Source organism: Pelophylax lessonae (assembly GCF_965119305.1).
Source record: "Pelophylax lessonae genome assembly, chromosome: 10".
Taxonomy (NCBI): domain Eukaryota; kingdom Metazoa; phylum Chordata; class Amphibia; order Anura; family Ranidae; genus Pelophylax; species Pelophylax lessonae.
In genome coordinates, this window is record NC_138777.1 from 134,347,793 (window position 1) to 134,372,141 (window position 24,349).

At 47.0% G+C, this 24,349-nt stretch overlaps 1 protein-coding gene across 7 annotated transcripts in view; it reads left to right on the top strand.

Annotated features, from left to right (window-relative positions):
- NRXN2 (neurexin 2) overlaps positions 1-24,349 on the top strand; it is a 2,537,771-nt gene that overhangs the window by 1,634,584 nt on the left and 878,838 nt on the right. The gene's annotated exons all lie outside the window — the stretch shown is intronic.

A 24,349-nucleotide genomic window follows, 5' to 3' on the forward strand; every position in this document is an offset into this window, starting at 1 on the left:
TGGATTTCTTTTGATTTATTCCGCCTCCCTCCTCTGCATCCTCTTGGGGTTCAGCGGGTCATTTGACGCCTTGATTGGACTTGGGAAAACCCCACCCTGGATAACTTTGTCCAGCTAGCATATCTGTGCCGGAATTGTCAGAGACCACATCCCTTGTAGTAGTGGTATTAATCTGTGATTGGGACGTTGCTCCTTCGATAGGTGCTTCATTGTCCCTAAGGGGATAGAACCGGTTGTTAACCGGAACATTGTATTGGTAGTTTCCAGACCTGGGGGGAGGTATATCTCTCCTAAATCCCTGAGAGTCTCTTTCAGGCCCTGGCGGGTGATTATACATCGAATCATACCAATAAGGGTTACGTCTAGGAGGACTGTAGTAAGGGCGTCTATGTGGTGATCGGTAATGCTCCAATTCAGGGCCATATGGATGGGGATGGTAATAGTTTGAATCACCATAGTTATCCGAACCTCTCCTCCATTGTGGGGTGTGGGGGAAATTGGGGTGGCCATATCCACCGTATGGATTACGATCTCGGCCCCATTGCCATTCCCCTTGTTGTATTTGACCAGGGAAATTAGTGCCCTGTTTGGGTTGATTATTAGATTTGTTATTATTCGGGTTAGACCCTCTATATGGTGATTTAAAAGAGGGCCTTCTCCCATTAGGTCGGGGACCTTTTTTGTTCATTTTGGGACCATTAGTGGTAGGTTGAGGAGCATTGAAAGCTACCCTAGGGGGGTTGGTGGATGTCTCCATACCCTCCTCCAATGGTTCCGAATCACCAAACAACTTCTTCTGCCACTCAAAGACGGCATTTGAGTGGTAATCCTGTATGTCACGATTAAACTTTTTCCGTTTCTTAATCTTCTGTTCTTTTTCCTCTTTATCTATATATTTCAATAAGTCTGAAGAGGCATTTTTATATTCCTCACTGGTCATATGAGGGACCAGTTTTTCTTTGACTAGTTTAATTTCCCCATCTAGCCTGGAAAGTTTGGCTCTTTTCCGGGCTGTGAGAAATTTCAAAAAGCTGACCCCAGCTTCATTGAAGTACCTAAACCAGTCTTCTAGTTCGACTTCGTCTGATTGTGGACATACTTCCCACCTCAAACTCCTCGGGACCATAGTTCTTTTCACGTATGTTTCGAGAAAGGCTATGTCCCATTGAGTGTGTACTTCTGATACCATGAGATTTTTTAGTCTCATAAAAAGACCACTTATATCTGTATCAGTAGCTGTAAAGGATTCGAAGATGCTTTTGAGTTTACTGGTCCTCTTATTTTTCAAGATAGGAATCAGAGTTGAGGTGAGAATCTTATTTGAGGATATTCCACTGTTTGCATAAGATTTTTTCCATTTTTCTTTACTGGCTATGGTATCTAGTGATAAAACGAACTGGAGGATTCCCCAGAGAAGATGGAATTTTGAGTGGTTTGCCTTAAAGAAAAGTGGAGTAAGCCTGAACTATCAATTATTCAGGGTACCCTTTGTCTAAAAATTTATTTCTAAAATGTTCACTTTGGGCAATGTAATCACAGTCCTTAGTGCAGTTTTGTTTGAGTTGGCAAAATGCACCCTTTGGTATATTTTGTATCCACAGTGGATAATTACAACTATTGTAATGCAAATAAGAGTTGCCTGCTGTGGGTTTGGTATAATTAGGGGCAAAAACAATACCTTGCTCATGGCCAAGTTCCAAGTCTAGGAAAGCTAAAGTGTCCTTATCCCAGACAAATGTGAAAGAGAGGCCTAGTTGGTTATCATTACAATAAGTCACAAATAGTGTTGAGCGAACACGGACTGTATTATTCGTGTTCGTACCGAATAATTGGATTTTTTGTACCCGAACACGGACACGGACACTTTACTGTATGTTCGGGTAAAAATCCGTGTTCGGTCGTTTTATTTCCGGGTTTTGCATGCTTTGGCGCTCTTTTCATGGCGGGCTTTCAACAGCCAATCAACAATCGTTTAACTGGTGTGCCTTAAGCCATCCCAGCCATGCCTGCAAATGTCTCAGTAGCTGTGATTGGCCGTCTGAAGCATGTGACCAAGTCTTTATAAGTTCGAGGCAGCCGCAGCGGCGTCATTATGCTGCTTAGATTCAGGGACAGAGCACACATCAACGTGCTGGCTGCTGATTAGGGAAAGATAGGCAGGAAAAAACCATTTGTGTCCGGATAGAATTGAGGGACAGGTCGGAGTGTTTAGGCAGGGCGAGTTGTAGGCATTTTAGGGATAGAGTCTGCTGAATTATATAGGGTCAGTGTCTTCTACAAACTACAATCGATATTGCTGTGTGGGGGGTGGGGTCTGCACTCAATCCTGATCTACGATCTCTTCTCAATCCTGTTAGGGACAGAGTCTGCTGAATTTTAGGGAAACTGTGTTCTACAAACTACAATCGATATTGCTGTGTGGTGTGGGATTGGAGATAGGCAGGTGTCAGTGATCCACATCCATTTTTCTGTGTGTGAGCTGCAGTGAACACAATCTTTTTGGGCTGCAGTGAACACAATCTTTTTGGGCTGCAGTGAACACAATCTTTTTGGGCTGCAGTGAACACAATCTTTTTGGGCTGCAGTGAACACAATCTTTTTGGGCTGCAGTGAACACAATCTTTTTGGGGTGCAGTGAACAAAATCTTTTTGGGGTGCAGTGAACACAATCCTTTTTGGTGTGCAGTGAACACAATCTTTGTGGGGTGCAGTGAACAAAATCCTTTGTGGGGTGCAGTGAACACAATCTTTTTGGGGTGCAGTGAACAAAATCCTTTTTGGGGTGCAGTGAACAACATCCTTTTTGGGGTGCAGTGAACACAATCTTTTTGGGGTGCAGTGAACAAAATCCTTTGTGGGGTGCAGTGAACACAATCTTTTTGGGGTGCAGTGAACACAATCTTTTTGGGGTGGAGTGAACAACATCCTTTTTGGGGTGCAGTGAACAAAATCCTTTTTGGGGTGCAGTGAACAAAATCATTTTTGGGGTGCAGTGAACACAATCTTTTTGGGGTGCAGTGAACACAATCTTTGTGGGGTGCAGTGAACACAATCTTTTTGGGGTGGAGTGAACAACATCCTTTTTGGGGTGCAGTGAACAACATCCTTTTTGGGGTGCAGTGAACACAATCTTTTTGGGGTGCAGTGAACACAATCTTTGTGGGGTACAGTGAACAGAATCTTTGTGGGGTGCAGTGAACACAATCTTTGGGGGGTACAGTGAACACAATCTTTGTGAGGTGCAGTGAACACAATCTTTGTGGGGTGCAGTGAACACAATCATTGTGGGGTGCAGTGAACTCAATCTTTGTGGGGTACAGTGAACACAATCTCATACTGAAGGTTTGAGGGTGCTGCCTGTTCCATACTCCCCCTACTCCTCATCTAGCCTTTTAGGGGTACAAACAATAGTAATTGGGGCCTAGTGTGGTTGTGTACGTGTGATATACATACACTTTTTTGGGATCATATTTTCTATTCCGCTATTTAATCAAAAACCTTTGGGGATCAGTTAAATTGGGGGATAGTCTGTGTTGGTACGTGTGAGAGAGATCCACCTTTCCAAGTTGTTGGGGTTCATCTCATACTTCTGAAGGTTTGAGGGTGCTGCCTGTTCCATACTCCCCCTACTCCTAGCCTTTTAGGGGTACAAACAATAGTAATTGGGGCCTAGTGTGGTTGTGTACGTGTGATATACATACACTTTTTTGGGATCATATTTTCTATTCCGCTATTTAATCAAAAACCTTTGGGGATCAGTTAAATTGGGGGATAGTCTGTGTTGGTACGTGTGAGAGAGATCCACCTTTCCAAGTTGTTGGGGTTCATCTCATACTTCTGAAGGTTTGAGGGTGCTGCCTGTTCCATACTCCCCCTACTCCTAGCCTTTTAGGGGTACAAACAATAGTAATTGGGGCCTAGTGTGGTTGTGTACGTGTGATATACATACACTTTTTTGGGATCATATTTTCTATTCCGCTATTTAATCAAAAACCTTTGGGGATCAGTTAAATTGGGGGATAGTCTGTGTTGGTACGTGTGAGAGAGATCCACCTTTCCAAGTTGTTGGGGTTCATCTCATACTTCTGAAGGTTTGAGGGTGCTGCCTGTTCCATACTCCCCCTACTCCTAGCCTTTTAGGGGTACAAACAATAGTAATTGGGGCCTAGTGTGGTTGTGTACGTGTGATATACATACACTTTTTTGGGATCATATTTTCTATTCCGCTATTTAATCAAAAACCTTTGGGGATCAGTTAAATTGGGGGATAGTCTGTGTTGGTACGTGTGAGAGAGATCCACCTTTCCAAGTTGTTGAGGTTCATCTCATACTTCTGAAGGTTTGAGGGTGCTGCCTGTTCCATACTCCCCCTACTCCTAGCCTTTTAGGGGTACAAACAATAGTAATTGGGGCCTAGTGTGGTTGTGTACGTGTGATATACATACACTTTTTTGGGATCATATTTTCTATTCCGCTATTTAATCAAAAACCTTTGGGGATCAGTTAAATTGGGGGATAGTCTGTGTTGGTACGTGTGAGAGAGATCCACCTTTCCAAGTTGTTGGGGTTCATCTCATACTTCTGAAGGTTTGAGGGTGCTGCCTGTTCCATACTCCCCCTACTCCTAGCCTTTTAGGGGTACAAACAATAGTAATTGGGGCCTAGTGTGGTTGTGTACGTGTGATATACATACACTTTTTTGGGATCATATTTTCTATTCCGCTATTTAATCAAAAACCTTTGGGGATCAGTTAAATTGGGGGATAGTCTGTGTTGGTACGTGTGAGAGAGATCCACCTTTCCAAGTTGTTGGGGTTCATCTCATACTTCTGAAGGTTTGAGGGTGCTGCCTGTTCCATACTCCCCCTACTCCTAGCCTTTTAGGGGTACAAACAATAGTAATTGGGGCCTAGTGTGGTTGTGTACGTGTGATATACATACACTTTTTTGGGATCATATTTTCTATTCCGCTATTTAATCAAAAACCTTTGGGGATCAGTTAAATTGGGGGATAGTCTGTGTTGGTACGTGTGAGAGAGATCCACCTTTCCAAGTTGTTGGGGTTCATCTCATACTTCTGAAGGTTTGAGGGTGCTGCCTGTTCCATACTCCCCCTACTCCTAGCCTTTTAGGGGTACAAACAATAGTAATTGGGGCCTAGTGTGGTTGTGTACGTGTGATATACATACACTTTTTTGGGATCATATTTTCTATTCCGCTATTTAATCAAAAACCTTTGGGGATCAGTTAAATTGGGGGATAGTCTGTGTTGGTACGTGTGAGAGAGATCCACCTTTCCAAGTTGTTGGGGTTCATCTCATACTTCTGAAGGTTTGAGGGTGCTGCCTGTTCCATACTCCCCCTACTCCTAGCCTTTTAGGGGTACAAACAATAGTAATTGGGGCCTAGTGTGGTTGTGTACGTGTGATATACATACACTTTTTTGGGATCATATTTTCTATTCCGCTATTTAATCAAAAACCTTTGGGGATCAGTTAAATTGGGGGATAGTCTGTGTTGGTACGTGTGAGAGAGATCCACCTTTCCAAGTTGTTGGGGTTCATCTCATACTTCTGAAGGTTTGAGGGTGCTGCCTGTTCCATACTCCCCCTACTCCTAGCCTTTTAGGGGTACAAACAATAGTAATTGGGGCCTAGTGTGGTTGTGTACGTGTGATATACATACACTTTTTTGGGATCATATTTTCTATTCCGCTATTTAATCAAAAACCTTTGGGGATCAGTTAAATTGGGGGATAGTCTGTGTTGGTACGTGTGAGAGAGATCCACCTTTCCAAGTTGTTGGGGTTCATCTCATACTTCTGAAGGTTTGAGGGTGCTGCCTGTTCCATACTCCCCCTACTCCTAGCCTTTTAGGGGTACAAACAATAGTAATTGGGGCCTAGTGTGGTTGTGTACGTGTGATATACATACACTTTTTTGGGATCATATTTTCTATTCCGCTATTTAATCAAAAACCTTTGGGGATCAGTTAAATTGGGGGATAGTCTGTGTTGGTACGTGTGAGAGAGATCCACCTTTCCAAGTTGTTGGGGTTCATCTCATACTTCTGAAGGTTTGAGGGTGCTGCCTGTTCCATACTCCCCCTACTCCTAGCCTTTTAGGGGTACAAACAATAGTAATTGGGGCCTAGTGTGGTTGTGTACGTGTGATATACATACACTTTTTTGGGATCATATTTTCTATTCCGCTATTTAATCAAAAACCTTTGGGGATCAGTTAAATTGGGGGATAGTCTGTGTTGGTACGTGTGAGAGAGATCCACCTTTCCAAGTTGTTGGGGTTCATCTCATACTTCTGAAGGTTTGAGGGTGCTGCCTGTTCCATACTCCCCCTACTCCTAGCCTTTTAGGGGTACAAACAATAGTAATTGGGGCCTAGTGTGGTTGTGTACGTGTGATATACATACACTTTTTTGGGATCATATTTTCTATTCCGCTATTTAATCAAAAACCTTTGGGGATCAGTTAAATTGGGGGATAGTCTGTGTTGGTACGTGTGAGAGAGATCCACCTTTCCAAGTTGTTGGGGTTCATCTCATACTTCTGAAGGTTTGAGGGTGCTGCCTGTTCCATACTCCCCCTACTCCTAGCCTTTTAGGGGTACAAACAATAGTAATTGGGGCCTAGTGTGGTTGTGTACGTGTGATATACATACACTTTTTTGGGATCATATTTTCTATTCCGCTATTTAATCAAAAACCTTTGGGGATCAGTTAAATTGGGGGATAGTCTGTGTTGGTACGTGTGAGAGAGATCCACCTTTCCAAGTTGTTGGGGTTCATCTCATACTTCTGAAGGTTTGAGGGTGCTGCCTGTTCCATACTCCCCCTACTCCTAGCCTTTTAGGGGTACAAACAATAGTAATTGGGGCCTAGTGTGGTTGTGTACGTGTGATATACATACACTTTTTTGGGATCATATTTTCTATTCCGCTATTTAATCAAAAACCTTTGGGGATCAGTTAAATTGGGGGATAGTCTGTGTTGGTACGTGTGAGAGAGATCCACCTTTCCAAGTTGTTGGGGTTCATCTCATACTTCTGAAGGTTTGAGGGTGCTGCCTGTTCCATACTCCCCCTACTCCTAGCCTTTTAGGGGTACAAACAATAGTAATTGGGGCCTAGTGTGGTTGTGTACGTGCGAGATACATACACTTTTTTTGATCATATTTCCTATTCCGCTATTCAATAAAAACCTTTGAGGATCAATTGAATTGCGGGATAGTCTGTGTCGGTACGTGTGAGAGAGATCCACCTTTCCAAGTTGTTGGGGTTCATCTCATACTTCTGAAGGTTTGAGGGTGCTGCCTGTTCCATACCCCCCCTACTCCTCATCTAGCCTTTTAGGGGTACAAACAATAGTAATTGGGGCCTAGTGTGGTTGTGTACGTGCGAGATACATACACTTTTTTTGATCATATTTCCTATTCCGCTATTCAATAAAAACCTTTGAGGATCAATTGAATTGCGGGATAGTCTGTGTCGGTACGTGTGAGAGAGATCCACCTTTCCAAGTTGTTGGGGTTCATCTCATACTTCTGAAGGTTTGAGGGTGCTGCCTGTTCCATACCCCCCCTACTCCTCATCTAGCCTTTTAGGGGTACAAACAATAGTAATTGGGGCCTAGTGTGGTTGTGTACGTGCGAGATACATACACTTTTTTTGATCATATTTCCTATTCCGCTATTCAATAAAAACCTTTGAGGATCAATTGAATTGCGGGATAGTCTGTGTCGGTACGTGTGAGAGAGATCCACCTTTCCAAGTTGTTGGGGTTCATCTCATACTTCTGAAGGTTTGAGGGTGCTGCCTGTTCCATACCCCCCCTACTCCTCATCTAGCCTTTTAGGGGTACAAACAATAGTAATTGGGGCCTAGTGTGGTTGTGTACGTGCGAGATACATACACTTTTTTTGATCATATTTCCTATTCCGCTATTCAATAAAAACCTTTGAGGATCAATTGAATTGCGGGATAGTCTGTGTCGGTACGTGTGAGAGAGATCCACCTTTCCAAGTTGTTGGGGTTCATCTCATACTTCTGAAGGTTTGAGGGTGCTGCCTGTTCCATACTCCCCCTACTCCTAGCCTTTTAGGGGTACAAACAATAGTAATTGGGGCCTAGTGTGGTTGTGTACGTGTGATATACATACACTTTTTTTGGATCATATTTTCTATTCCGCTATTCAATAAAAACCTTTCTAGGGCAAGATCTTAAATTACAGAAATATGAGGAGACCGTCAAATAAGGGCCGTGGCCTGGGTCGTGGTGCTGCTGGTAGAGCTCCTGTTGCAAGGAGAGGACATGGTCGATCTGTGCCAGCTACACGCACAAGTGAAACACCTTCCTCAAGTGTGAGTAGGCGACAGAACCTGCATCAGTATTTGGTAGGGCATCAAACGCCCCTAGAAGTGATGAGGCCAGAACAAGTTGAGGCGATAGTAGATTGGTTTGCTGCTGACAGTGCCTCCAGTTCCTTCACATTGTCTCCCACCCAGTCTACTGCAGAAAGGTCAGAGTTGGCACCTGCAGCCAATGTCCAACCGTCTTTCACCTCACCCCCTTGCAAATCAGGCCAGCAGTCTGAGCCCCAAGCCATACAGCAGTCTCTTATTCTTTTTGAGGACTCTGTCAGCAGGGTTTCCCAGGGCCATCCACCTAGCCCTGCCCCAGAAGTGGAAGAGATTGAGTGCAGCGATGCCCAACCACTTATTTCTCAAGATGAGTACATGCAAGGATCATCGCAGCACGTCTCCGATGATGACGAAACGCAGGTGCCAACTGCTGCGGCGTTCAGCATTGTGGAGACCGACAAGGAGGGCAGGGGTGAAGACTGGGTGGAAGATGATGTGGAGGACGATGAGGTCCTCGACCCCACATGGAATGAACGTCATGCAGGTGAACTGAGTAGTTTGGAGGAAGAGGCGGTGGTCGCACAGAGCCACCAGCACAGCAGAAGAGGGAGCAGGGTGCAGAAACGGAGCGGCCGTGCCCTAGACACTACGCCCGCTACTGCCCAACGCAGCAAGGGAACGAGCGCACCAAAGTCAGCTCAAAGGAGTTCTCTAGCGTGGAAGTTCTTTAGAAAATGTGCTGATGACAGGACACGAGTGGTTTGCACCCTGTGCAATCAGAGCTTGAAGCGAGGCATGAACCTTCTCAACCTGAGCACAACCTGCATGATCAGGCATCTAAGTGCAAAGCACGAGCTGCAGTGGAGTACACACCTTCAAAACCAAGAAACGTCTCTGGCTCATCCTGCTTCCTCTTCTGCTGCAGTCTCGGCCGCTCCAGCCACATCTGTAGTGATACCGGCACCTGCCACCCCGCAAACAGACGATCTGTCAGCAACACCACCACCTGGGTCACCAACAACCATCTCCACAATGTCCCGTGGAAGCGTTCAGCTTTCCATCTCCCAAACACTTGAGAGGAAGAGGAAGTACCCCCCTACCCACCCGCGATCCCTGGCCCTGAATGCCAGCATTTCAAAATTATTGGCCTTTGAAATGCTGTCATTCCGTCTGGTGGAGACGCACAGTTTTAAAAACCTTATGTCGGTGGCTGTCCCACAGTACGTCGTGCCCAGCCGCCACTACTTTTCCAGGCAAGCCATCCCTTCCCTGCACAACCAAGTGGGGGAAAAAATCAGGTGTGCACTGCGCAACGCCATCTGTGCCAAGGTCCACCTAACTACGGATACGTGGACCAGTAAGCACGGTCAGGGGCGTTATATCTCCCTAACGGCACACTGGGTAAATGCAGTGGCGGATGGGCCTGAGGCGGATAGCAATTTGGCGCATGTCCTTCCACCACCGAGGATTGCAGGGCGCTTCAGTTTGCCTCCTGTTCCTAACTCCTCCTACTCCGCTTCCTCATCCTCTACCGCCTCCTCATCCGGACAGCGTAACACCTTCACCACCAACTTCAGCACGGCCAGGGGTAAACGACAGCAGGCAGTTTTACAACTTGCCTGTTTGGGGGACAAACCACACACTGCGCAGGAGTTGTGGAGGAGCATGGAACAGCAGACAAATGAGTGGTTGCTGCCAGCGAGCCTCAAGCCCGGCCTGGTGGTGTGCGATAACGGGCGAAATCTCATAGCAGCTCTGGGCCTAGCCGGTTTGACGCACATCCCTTGCCTGGCGCATGTGCTGAATTTGGTGGTGCAGAGGTTCCTTAAAAACTACCCCGATATGTCAGAGCTGCTGCAGAAAGTGCGGGCCGTTTGTGCGCACTTTCGGCGTTCTCACCCTGCTGCTGCTCGCCTGGCAGCGCTGCAGCGTAACTTCGGCCTTCCCGCTCACCGCCTCATATGTGACGTGCTCACAAGGTGGAACTCCACCTTGCACATGCTGGAAAGACTGTGCGAGCAGCAGCAGGCCATAGTGGAGTTTCAGCTGCAGCACGCACGCGTGAGTCGCTCTGCGGAACAGCACCACTTCACCACCAATAACTGGGCCTCCATGCGAGACCTGTGTGCCTTGTTGCGCTGTTTTGAGTACTCCACCAACATGGCCAGTGGCAATGACGCCGTTCTCAGCTTAACTATCCCACTTCTATGCCTCCTTGAAAAAACAATTCGGGCGATGATGGAAGAGGATGTGGCACAGGATGAGGAGGAGGAGGAGGATGAAGAGGTAACATTTCCAAGGCTTTCAGGGCAGTCATTCGCAAGGGGCTCCGAGGGTGGGTTCCTGCACACGCAAACGCCAGGGACGCAATTGTCCAGCAGGGGCACAGTTCTGGAGGATGAGGAGGATGAGGAGGAGGAGGAGCTGGAGGAGGAGATGGAACCATGTTCACAGCAGGGTGGCACCCAGGCCAGCTCATGGCCATCACTGGTGCGTGGCTGGGGGGATACAGAGGACACGGACCATACACCTCCCACAGAGGACAGCCTTTCGTTGCCTCTGGGCAGCCTGGCACACATGAGCGATTACATGCTGCAGTGTCTCCACAACGACCGCCGAGTTGCCCACATTCTAACTTGTGCTGATTACTGGGTGGCCACGCTGCTGGATCCCCGTTACAAGGACAACGTACCGTCCTTAATTCACTCACTGGAGCGCGATCGCAAGATGCGCGAGTACAAGCGCACGCTGGTAGACGCCATGCTGCTGGCATTCCCATCTGACAGCGGGGCCACAGTGGAAGCACAAGGCAGAGGAGGAGGAGGAGGAGGTCGCCAACGCAACCAGGGCACCGCCAGCACCTCAGAAGGCAGGGTTAGCATGGCCGAAATGTGGAAAAGCTTTGTCAGCACGCCACAACAAACAGCAGCACCAGCAGCTCAGATGGAACGTCTTAGCAGGAGGCAGCATTTTACCAACATGGTGGAGCAGTATGTGTGCACACGCCTACATGTAGTGAATGACGGGTCTGCCCCCTTCAACTTCTGGGTCTCCAAATTGGGCACATGGCCTGAGCTTGCCCTTTACGCCTTGGAGGTGCTGGCGTGCCCTGCAGCCAGTGTATTATCTGAACGGGTATTTAGCACGGCTGGGGGCGTTATAACAGACAAGCGCAGCCGCCTGTCCAGAGACAATGTGGACAAGCTCACGTTCATTAAAATGAACCAGGCATGGATCCCACGGGACTTTTCCGTACCTTATGCAGAATAGCAATGGATACCGACCTTACCCACCCATTGTTCCATTTTTGCTCTTTCTCACTCTTTTGGGGTGTACCCTCATTTAAAATTTGTGAAAAGAAGCAGTGTTGGCTACCTCGTCCTCCTCCTCAGGGCCAGATTAATGTAGGGGCTATTGGAGCTGCAGCTCCAGGCCCCTACCTTTTATATAGGCCCCGGGTTGGCCATATTCACTGTTACCGCTCTTCTGTCACTTGTAAACACAGAAGTCTGGCTTCTATGCTCGCTTCCCCAGGCAGCACCCTCAGAACCTCCCCACACAGCGTGAAGGCCGGACAAGGAGGGACAGTTGGCGATGCATGGATGTGTTTATGGGCTTCAGAGACAGCATCCCATGTTGAATTAGGCATGCATGGCTGCACCCTTCCTCCTCTGGGTGCATGGCAAGGCACGGCCCTAAGGCCCTTCAAAATCCTCAGCACCAAGCCCATGATGCTGTTAATCCGGCCCTGGTCCTCCTCCACCGCCGCTTCCACCTACACCGCCCATAGGTGTGCGCAGCCTATTGCATTAAGGTGTGCACCCCAAAGTTGAAATACACATGCATGTGTTTGCCAGCAGGGAGAGTAATGTATCGGGGCCATGTACCTGTAGGCAAGGAGAAATAGAGCAGAGCAGGTCCCAGGGAGATCTTTCCCATCTCCTCACTGGCAATGCTATGTGCCCTAGGTGATTAGGGTGTGCCCAGGCACACCCAGCACACCCTGTGCGCACGCCTATGTCACCGCCACATCCACCACCACCTCAACCTCCCTCCTACTCCATATGGGCCTCGTCCTTCAGAGATGAAGAAGAACATTGTTTTATTTTTCTGTTTTTTTTTGTTGTTTTAAGTTATTTCCCTATCCACATTTGTTTGCAGAGCACTTGCCATGCTCTTAATTACGTTTTGCTGCCATTTGCAGCACTCTAGCCCTTTCCTTTGGTGTTTTAGAGCCATTTTAGTGCCTTAAAGTTCGGGTCCCCATTGACTTCAATGGGGTTCGGTGTCCGGGAAAAGTTCGGTAAAAGTCCGGGACACGGACCCGGACTTTTTTTTAAAGTTCGGCCGAACCCGTCGAACACGGACATCTAGTTTTCCGCTCAACCCTAGTCACAAACTGATCCATAGAGGTAGAGGGACCATCCCAAATGATAATGATATCATAGAATTAACGACCAATAAATATCATATCATATGTTCAGCGAATGGATTGTTTTTCCAAATGGACAAGGTTTCCTGTTACCCCATTGTGAGATTAGTGTATGAAGTCGCAAAATTTGCCCCCATCACCGTACCGTGGACCTGTAGATAAAATTATCAAAATTTAATTAATTATGTGTTAAAAAAAATAGTGTCGCATCTTAAATGAAGGCAGCTTTTTTGAGGTGAAGCAGAGCCTAATGATAGGAAATATTGTGTGGATAGTAAACCTATGTCATGGGGTACAGAGGTAAATAACGATTTGACATCTAATGATAACCAGAGATAATTTTCTTCCCAAGAGTAAGGGGCCAAAAGTTCTAACAAAGGGGTGGAGTCTCTTAAACAAAATTGTGTCGCATCCTAAATGAAGGCAGTTTTTTTGAGGTGAAGCAGAGTCTAATGATAGGAAATATTGTGTGGATAGTAAACATATGTCATGAGATAATTTTCTTCCCAGGAGTAAGGGGCCAAAAGTTCTAACAAGTGGGTGGAGTCTCTTATGTAAGATTGGAGATTTTGGGCAGGGGGCTGTAGGAAAAAATTGACATTCTGTAAAACCGCTGCTGATACTAGCCATAGATGTAACAAATTGTTGGCCAGGAGGATGTGATTGGTTTTTGTGGACTTTTGGTAAATGCTAAAAGTAGGGAGTACTGTAGAAATCTCTATGTTAAAAAGAATCTTCATCTTAACTAATCACTTTATTATCGAGGGCTGTTTTGATAAGATCTTTGGCTTCCATTTTGAAAGAGGGTAGTGGTTCCCTCCTATTTAAACTTGGCTTTTATCCCATATCATCACACTTGAAAAAGGAACGCACATGCTCAGAAACGTGTTGTGTCTCCAGTATCCCAACGACTTCAGACACCTCCCTTGGCGCTGCACTCCATGTTGCCCTCCACCTCTGTCATCCGGAATGACACGGAGGAGCCGGCCTTTTCTCCCTGTCGTGTCGCAGCTGCTGCTACTTGGATCGGCGTGCATGTACTTCATCGAGACACCAACTTCAATCAATGTCCAATTGTTTAAATCATCATCCTGTGCTAAATAAATACAAACTTAGAGGCGCTTTTCTGTTTTCTCTTTATTATGGCCCATAAAAAGGCCAAGCTTTCCCCTGGGGGGGAACCAAGGATAGCCTCCTATTGACGGCAACGGGACACAGAGGGTGCCAGAGAAAATGTGCAATTAATGTGATCCCAGACCTTCCATGTGTGAGTTGTCAAAGAAGGGAGCCTCGGGGAATAAGATAAGTTGTGTCCTGTCAAAAATTTGTCATAAATTGTGAATCCACAATTTAGTTTGGGTTTCGTACCACCAGCTCAGAATTCTCTGCAGGCTACAACTCTATAGTATTGTCTAATATCAGGTATACCTAAAAAATATTGTGTTTTTAATACATATTTTTTTACATTTTTTTGTTTAATTTGTTTTTATTGAAAATGGTTAAACAGAACATAAACAACACAATCCGACACAGCAAATTGCGGGAAAACTACAAAGTTATAACAATATAAGTACAAATGACCAACATATGCCATGCAGTGCCAGAAAGTACTATAGAACACGAATGCATACATCATATCCTGCACAGTTCTAACTCGAGACGAGCAATCAGATCATAAACAATATGAGCAGAGAGGCGTAAACCATGTCGGAGGAAAAGCAGAAGAAAGAGAAAAAGAAAAGGAGGAGATAAGAAGGGTGGGGGAGTGGGGAGGAAGGGGAAGGAAGAGGGTAGGTAGACCACGAGCTACTAAAGTTTAAGCCTATACACATTAATCAGGTGGGGCAGTATTGGAGGTGCCACTAGTAATTAAAGAGATATAAACCAGGGAGGTTTTAAAGGTGGACCATGAGTACCAGATAGATTGGAAGCGGTCCAGTTTGTCTCGGGCAATAAAAGTGAGTTCTTCCACCTGACAAGTCGCATCCACTTTTAGTAACCATTGCCGCACTGTGGGAATGGTAGGAGTGCCCCAGTGGACAGGTATCAAAGCCTTCGCAGCGTTAAGCATATGGGGTATGACTGAGCTTTATATTTGGAAAGAGGCAAGGTAGTACCATGCAACAAGACCACCCATGGGTCAGCAGGGATCTTTTCTTCCGTAATATCCTGGATAATCTGTAGAATTTCTGACCAGAATGGCTGAATCACAGGACAATGCCACCAGATGTGCACATGTGAGGCGGATTCTCCGCAGCTCCTCCAACATAATGGGGAGATGGCCGGAGAAATACGATGCAATTTACAGGGAGTGTAATACCACTTGGAGAGCAGCTTATAGTTGGACTCAGCCATCCTGGTCGAAATGGAAGAAATATGTGCTAAGGCGAGTACCTTATCCTTTCTAGCATCAGAGACCTGAGAGTCAAGGTCCCGTTCCCACTGGTGGATAAAGTCCGGGTAGGGTGGACTTTGCAGTGATAGTAGAGCTTTGTAAAACTGCGATGTAGAGTGGAGAGGGGCATCCCGAGGGTGTAAGATGGCCTCAATAGGGTTAAGGTCTGTGAGGTCCCGCAAGGGGCGTGGTAAAGAACCAGTGAATGTACCCAGTTGTCTATGTCTCCAACGGTCCATATTTGTAGCAGATCTGGAGCCCAGAATTAGGTGTAAAGGTTTCAGGGCATTGGAGTGAACCACATGATGAAGCAATAATGGGGTTTTCGGGGGCCATTGTTTAAAATCAGTGTCCAGTGAACCAGGGGTGAAGTAGGTATGATTTAAAAGTGGCATGAGAGGGGAGTTGTGGGCCCAGGCGAACTTCTTATGGAGGCTGTCCCAAACTGACAAACTAGCTAAGGTCAGTGGGGAGGTGTTTGGAGAGAGTGCACGGGCAGATCCAGGGATCCAGGGAGCTACAGACAGGTCAACACCACACATGTCATATTCCAGCTGAACCCACAATTTGGATTGAAATGAATACCTCCAGTCAGACACCCGAGTGAGTGAGATCGCCCGGAAGTAGTCACGTATACTAGGGAGTGCAAGCCCCCCAGTTCGCTTTGGGCGATATAGCGTTGCCCTAGCAATCCTGGGGCGCCTACCCTGTATTTTTTTTACATTTAAAGAGAGACTTCTATCTTAAATACTTTGACTTTTAGTATGCCTGGGCTGTTTCCATACATTATTTGTGTAGATAATTTTGTTTTAAGAAGAATAATGCCAAGAACAATGTACAGTACACCAGTGCAACATGATATCTGCTTCATCTGCTTTTTTTTTTTTTTTGCATTGGTGCAGAGCGGGGATTACTACAGGGGTGTACAGAAGTTGGGTGTCCCCTCGCTGCCTCCATGCTGCCCTGCTAAATTCGTCAGGACCAGGCCCGATATTGGAGGGCCGACAGTACCCCCTTGTCGGTGACTCTGATTGTAATAAGAGGGACATCCTTAACCATCTATGTGAAGGAACTTAGGAGACGTAAATTCATTTGGGATTAACACCATTTAAGGACCGAGTGTTATTGACCTGGTGCCAGCTATCATTGGAGATACCGCATACTCTGGGTTTCCAGCTCTTTGATCTATGCCTGTTTGACCTCTCTTGACCGGGGGTCAAACATTCCGGTAAGGAGACATCTTTTACTAGAACATGTGGTTTCTCCAAGATCTGAGATCTAAGCTGTATGGTGTTGGATTTCCTCTTTTCACTCACTACTGACTTCATGCACCTGTTTATGGACTTTATGTACTTTGGTCTTTATTGAGTTCTTAATATATGTTATCAATTTACATTTGGTGCTGTACACTTTTTATCTATTTTTATTTGGTCTGATTTACCTATTGGCTGCCTTTTAACAACTAAGCGCGGCTTCCCCCCCCCCCCCTTCCTTCATCGGCTACATAACTTAAACATTGAAAGAGTGTTCCCACGGAGCCCACAATATAGATCAATAAAAAAAGAAAAATGTCACAATGCAGCAATGACACCAACACCCTATGAAAAACAGCTAGCTAGCAAAAAAGATTTTGATCCACACACAAAAATAATTATTATTAAACATATGTGCAGTGCTTATAATACCAATGTGTAATCATACACCCTCCATACATCCACAAAAAATATTCACACAGGTGCACAAATGAAACAATACCATATAACCACTACTGTAAAAAAAATATATCTACCACCACAATGAAAGTCTTAGGAGCAAAGCTAAATTTTAGACAACAAAATCTTAATTAACAAGAATTTACCTACAGGTGAGTCTAATTGTTCATTAAACGGTTGTCCAGCAGAAAATTGATTATAAAAGAGTGTTACTTAAAGAAATACCCCTTCCCATTTCATGCTGTCAGCATTGGCACCCAGGGCTGGTACAAGGGGTGGGCAGGAGGGGAGGCTGCCCTGGACATCTTTAGCATGGGAGGTGGAGGGGGCGCTGCCAGAAGTGTTTCTGTGACTATTAGTAGACAGGAGAGAGCATGTGCTCTCTCTCTCTCTTCTCACCAGGCTTCACACTGACTCCTATCACTGTAGCAGTCGTCAGATCGGGACTTCTCCTTCAGCTTCTCCTTACCTTAAAATGTCAGAGCTGAGGAGGAGCAGAGGAGGAGCCTAGAAGAAGACAATTCCTAAACCTTTGCACAGACAGCTGGCGGGAGAGATGCGGCTGCAGAAGGGGAAGAAGATTGCGGCTCAGGGATGACACTGGATGTCAGATCAGGACTATACAGTGTTTGTTACCCGGCCCCTTTCCACATTGTTTGCTGGGAGGAGAGGGGGTAACAAACTCTGTATAGTCCCGATCTGAGCCACAGTTTCATTCCTGAGCCACAATCTTCTTCCCCTTCTGCAGCCGCATCTCTCCTGCCAGCTGTCCATGCAAAGCTTTAGGAATAGGCTTCTCTTAGGCTCCTCCTCCGTTCCTCCTCCGCTCTGACATATCAAGATGAGAAGGAAGGAAGGAGCCTCAGAAGAGGAGAATCACCGATCGATGTGCCGCGCTGTAGCTGAGGTCTGCCTGCTTGAGGAAAGGGAGAACTGCACTGGGGGCACAAATCTTATCCTATCACCTCTCAAATTCCCTATATCAGCACAATACCCCCCCCTCCCATGTTGATCCCACCTACAAGTAATCATCTTCTCCCCACCCCTCCTAGTACAAATTCTCTTATTCCCCCCCCCCCAGGACAATCCCCCAAAAAGTATTTGCACTAGGAGGGGTGGGGAGATGATTACTTCTAGGTGGGGTCGATATGGGGGGGGGGTGCTGGGATGGGGAATTTGAGAGATGACAGGATAAGATTTCTGCTAGCAGTGGAATTGGGGGAGGGTGCTAGTAGGGGTGATTTGTGCTGGGGGGGGGGAGAATTTGTGCCAGGAGGGGGGATTTGGGGATTGTCCTTGAGGAGATTATTGGGATGGGGTGGGGGGATTTGTGCCAGAACAGGAAGTCTTGGGGCTGTTAAAAAGGGGTATTGGGGGGGGGTTGTGCCAGTAGGAATGATGGGAAGTATTTGTGCTAGGGGGAAATATTTTTGATGGGGGGAGGATTTACATAGTTACATAGTTGGTGAGGTTGAATAAAGACAAAGTCCATCCAGTTCAACCTGTGTAGATGTGTGTGGCTGTAATCATCTTGCATACCCCTGAATGTTCTGATCCTTGAGATGTACGTCTAAGAGTCTTTTGAAAGCCACCATACTACCCGCAGAAACCACCTCATGTGGTAGAGAATTCCACAATCTTGTAGCCCTAACAGTAAAGAACCCCCCACGTTGCCTGAGGTTAAAACGCTTCTCCTCTAATCGCATTGTATGCCCCCGAGTTCTCATGCAATCCCTTCGACTGAACAGCTTTTTTTCTAAGCCTAGATCCCCATTTAGATATTTAAAAATTGCTATCATGTCCCCCCTCAGGCGTCTCTTCTCCAGGGAGAATAAATCAAGCGATTGCAGACGCTCCTCATAATCAAGGTCCTCCAATCCCCTAATTAGTTTAGTTGCCCTTCTCTGGACTCTCTCCAGCTCCAACACATCCCTTCTGAGGACTGGTGACCAGAACTGGACCGAATACTCCAGATGAGGTCGGACCAGAGTTTTATAAAGTGGAAGGATTATAGTTTTATCTCTGGAATACATCCCTTTCTTTATGCATGCTAATATTCTGCTAGCCTTGGCAGCTGCCACTTGACATTGCATGCTGTTGCCTAGTCTATCATCAACCAAGACTCCCAGATCCTTCTCCATTTTTGATTCTCCCAAGGGTTCCCCTCCTAACGTGTATTGTGCTTTTATGTTTCTAGTCCCCAAGTGTAAAACCTTACATTTCTCCACGTTAAACCTCATTTGCCATGTCTTTGCCCACTCCGTAATTTTGTCCAGGTCAATCTGTAGGATATCTGCTTCATGCTGTGCTGTTATTGTCCTGCCTAATTTGGTGTCATCTGCAAAAACTGATATTGAACTACTGATCCCGTCCTCAATGCTGTTTATGAATAAATTGAACAAGGTTGGTCCTAGGACTGAGCCTTGGGGCACCCCGCTTACTACCTCAGACCAGTCTGAGTATGTGCTGTTTATTACCACCCTTTGGATACGCCCTTTTAGCCAGTTCCGTATCCAAGAGCAAACCCTGCTGTCGATACCTGCAGACCTTATTTTATAAATTAAGCGCTTATGGGGAACTGTATCAAACGCCTTAGCAAAATCTAGGTACACCACATCCACTGGTCTGCCCCTATCTAGCTCACAGCTCACCTCCTCGTAGAATGTTAAGAGATTGGTTTGACAAGAACGCCCATTTGTAAACCCGTGCTGGTTACTACTGATGATGCTGTTGTTCTTAGCAAACTCTACGATATAGTCCCTTATCATCCCCTCCAGAAGTTTACATACTACTGATGTCAGACTGACAGGCCTATAGTTTCCCGGTATATGCCTCTGACCCTTTTTGAATATCGGAATCACGTTAGCTTTCCTCCACTCCCCTGGTACATCTCCTGTCCTAATACTGTCCGCAAAGATCAGGAACAGTGGTCTGGATATAACCTTACTGAGTTCCTTGAGTACTCTCGGATGTACGCCATCCGGGCCTGGTGATTTGTTTGTGTTGAGTTTATCCAGCCTTTCCCTGATTTCCCCCTCTGTTAGCCATAGTGGCAAGTCCTGTGTATTACTACTAACTATACAGTCATGGTCAGTGTACCCCTCCGATTCCTGTGTAAAGACTGATGAGAAAAAAGCATTCAGTACGGTTGCTTTTTCAGTGTCCTCTGTAACCATCCTCCCATCATTGTTAATTATGTGTGCAATATGCTCTGCCTTAGTTTTTTTGCTGTTGATATACTTAAAGAATTTCTTTGGGTTTTTTTTGCTATCCTCCGCTATTTGTCTCTCAAAGTCTATTTTAGCCATCTTGATTTTGTGTTTACACTCCCTATTTGCCTCCTTGTATTGGTCGAAAGCCAATACTGTGCCCTCTGATTTATATTTCCTGAAGGCCAATTTTTTTCCCCTAATAAGTTTTTTAACGCTCCGGTTTAGCCAGCCAGGTTTGGCTTTGTCCCTTCTACATTTATTTCCCATAGGAATGCACTGCAAGATGCCTTTGCTTAATATGTTCCTAAAGCATTCCCATTTTTCCTCTGTGGTCAGTGATCCCAGGGTTTGGTCCCAGTTTACCCTTTCCATCAACAAGTACAATTTTGGAAAGTTTGCCCTTCTGAAGTTAAGGGTTCTTATGTTCCCCACTTGCCTTGCTATATTGTTATTTACGCTAAATGTGATCATCCTGTGATCGCTAGAGCCCAGGTTGTCCTGGACTCCTACCTCCGAGATTAGGTCTGGGTCATTAGTGATCAATAGATCCAGGATTGTGTTTTCTCTGGTAGGGGAATCCACCAACTGTGACATGTAATTATCCTGTAAGGTTTCCGTGAATTGACGGCCCTTATGTGAGTGTGTAGTCCCCTCTCCCCAGTCAATGTCGGGATAATTGAAGTCCCCCAATATGATGACTGATCCTAGCTTTGCCACTTTACCCAAAAGTGCTAAAAATTCCATCTCTACCTCCTCCCCTTGTTTAGGTGGCCTATAGCAAACCCCCACAATTACTTTTCCCTTTTCTCCTTCCCTATGGAGTTCTACCCACACGGATTCTAACTCCATACTCATCCCTTCTGTAATGTCACTCCTCTCTATCACCCTTACATTATTCTTGACGTAGAGACATACCCCTCCCCCTCTTTTTCCTACCCTGTCCTTCCGGTACACTGAATACCCTTGGATATTTGCCAGCCAGTCATGTGAGGGGTCGAACCAAGTCTCCGTTATTCCCACTAGGTCTATGTCCTCCTCATGTACTAACATTTCCAACTCATCCATTTTATTAGCTAGGCTCCTGGCATTAGCATATACCCCTCTTAGTTTTACGGAAGTTAAACGTGATTGGTTATGTTTATTCCTGTTTGGTCTGCGGTTCTCCCGCACAGACCTACCAATAGACGTTGTGGACCTACTGTCGCTGCTGACCCTACAGCTGCCTTCAGTCCTTTGCTCCCTTCTAACTGACTCTACTTCTGAGCCCTCCCCCCCGTCTCCTAGTTTAAAAGCTCCTCCAACTTGGTGGCCATCTTTCTCCCCAAAAGAGCTGTACCGCCCCCATTAAGGTGCAGCCCATCCTTACTAAAGAGCTGGTAGCCGACTGAGAAGTCAGCCCAGTTCTCCAGGAACCCAAACCCCTCCTTCCTACACCAGTTCCTCAGCCACTTGTTAAGTTCCCTAATCTCCTTCTGCCTCTCCTGTGTGGCTCGAGGTACAGGCAGTATTTCAGAGAAAACCACCTTGGAGGTCCTTTTCCTCAATCTATTACCTAAGTCCCTGAAATCGTTCTTAAGGATCCTCCACCTACCTTTAACTTTGTCATTAGTGCCCACATGCACCATGACCGCTGGGTCATCCCCAGCCCCGCACAACAATCTGTCTGCCAGATCTGCAATATGCCGAACGCGGGCGCCCGGTAAACAACATACTGTTCGGTTCACTAGATCTTTTTTACAGATTGCCCTCTCTGTCCTCTTGATAATTGAGTCCCCAACTACCACAACCTTTCTAACCTTTCCTGAGTTACGGCCCCCCTTCTTCCTGGAGCCGGCCCCCCCCTGGCAGCTGGGGGAGGGCGCATGCTCCAGCACTGCCACCCCTGAGTTGATATCCCCCTCAACCTGCAACTTGGCAAACATGTTGGGGTCTATCAACTCAGGACTGGCCTCCCTGACACTCCTCCCCCTAACATTCCTAACAGTCACCCAGCTGCGTACCTCTGCTGCTTGCGTCTCCTCTATTCCTCCCTCCTCTATGCTGACCCCTGCCAGCGCCTGATGGGTAAAGTCCAAGCTCCTTTCCAGGTTGTAGATGCCACGCAGTCTTGTCACTGTGTTCTTTAGATCCACGATGTGGGCTTCCAGAGCAACCAGTTGCTCACATCTCGCACAGCAGTATTCGTCCTCGATTGGATCATCAAGGAACGCATACATGCCGCAAGAAGTGCACTGAGTGGCACCCCCAATCCTGTTGGACATTATTACCCACTACTCTATGGGGATAATGTTAACGACCTGCTCTTCCTTACCTACCCTACCTCTAACTTCCCTGGTACTAAACCTGGGGTACTCACCAGTCTCTAATAAACTAACCAGTCGCTAAGATACTTACCAGTCGCAAAGATAGCACAGACGCAAAGATACTCACCAGTCGCAAAGATAGCACAGACGCAAAGATACTCACCAGTCGCAAAGATAGCACAGACGCAAAGATACTCACCAGTCGCAAAGATAGCACAGATGCAAAGATACTCACCAGTCGCAAAGATAGCACAGACGCAAGGATACTCACCAGTCGCAAAGATACTCACCAGTCGCAAAGATACTCACCAGTCGCAAAGAATCTCTCCCGCAAGATACTCACCAGTCGCAAAGATACTCACCAGTCGCAAAGATACTCACCAGTCGCAGATACTCACCAGTCGCAGATACTCACCAGTTGCAAATATACTCACCAGTCGCAAATATACTCACCAGTCGGTCAGTCGCAGAGCACCGTCGGTCAGTCGCAGAGCGGTCTGTCAGTCGCAGAGCGGTCTGTCAGTCGCAGAGCAGTCTGTCAGTCGCAGAGCAGTTTGTCAGTCGCAGAGCAGTTTGTCAGTCGCAGAGCAGTCTGTCAGTCGCAGAGCAGTCTGTCAGTCGCTGAAGGTCGCAAGCAAGGTCAGTCAGTCACAGATCCCTAAGTGGTGAGTCAGTCACAGATCCCTATCAGTCACAGGTCTGTTAGTCAGTCACAATCCCAAGCACCGTCACAAGGAATAATGACCCAGCTGCAGAGATACTCACCAGTCACCGCTGCTCCTCCTCCCCTGCTGCCGGGAACACTTGCCTCCTCAATACTGTGCGGTGTCCGTCCTCCACCGCCGTCCACTGCCGCAGCTTTCAAGTCCCGGTCCCGCCGCTCTTTGTCCCGGTCCCGCAGCCGCCGCTTACCGTCCCGGTTCCGCAGCCGCCGCTCTCTGTCCTGGTCCCCTGCACCCGCGCCGGCTTCTAGTGATCTAGTGCGGCTCCCCCGCACGTGTCACCCGGCTCTCCTCCACGCTCTCCTCCACACAGCTCTCCTCGCAGCTGCTGCTGCTTGCTCCTCCCACACTGCTTCCGTGCACTTCCTGTTTCCAGTGTACACATGCAGAGGATTGTTAGTTGCTAAAGACCGATTTGACAGTTAAGACTTGTTCTAGGAGGGGAAATTGGGGGGGGGGGGGGTACTAGGAGGGTGATTTGGGGGGATGGGGGGAGGATTTGTGCCAGGAGGAGGGGACTTGTGCGGTGGGGTTGGGGGAAGAGGATTTGTGCCAGGAGGGGGGGATATGTGCTGGGGAGATGGGGAAAGAGGGTTTGTGCTAGGAGGGGGGATTTGTGCTGCTGGGATGGGGGGGAGGATTTGTGCCAGGAGGGGGGATTTTTGCTGTGGGGATGGAGGGAAGAGAATTTGTGCCAGGAGGGATATTTGTGCTGTGGGAAGGGGGGGGGTGGAGAGGATTTGTGCCAGGAGGAGGTATTTTTGCTGTGGGGATGGAGGGAAGAGGATTTGTGCCAGGAAGGGGATTTGTGATGGTGGGGGGGGGAGGATTTGTGCTTGGAGGGTGGATTTGTGCCTGGGGGGATTTGGGCTAAGAGGGTATTTGGGGGGTTGTGCTAGAAGAGGTGATGGGGGATTTGTGCCAGGATGGAGAGTTTTTGGGCTGTTAGAAATGGGAAAGGGGGGGATTTATGCTAGTAGGGATGATTGGGGGTATTTGTGCTAGAGGGGAAATTTGGGGGTAGGATTTGTGCTAGGAGGGGGAATTTGGTGGGATGTGCTAGGAGGAGGAATTTGGGGGGTTTGTGCTGGGGGGATGGGGGAAGAGGATTTGTGCTAGGAGGGGGGATTTGTGCAAGAAGGGAAAACATTTTTTTTGGAGGGGGATTTGGGGGAGAGGATTTGTGCTAGTAGGAAAAT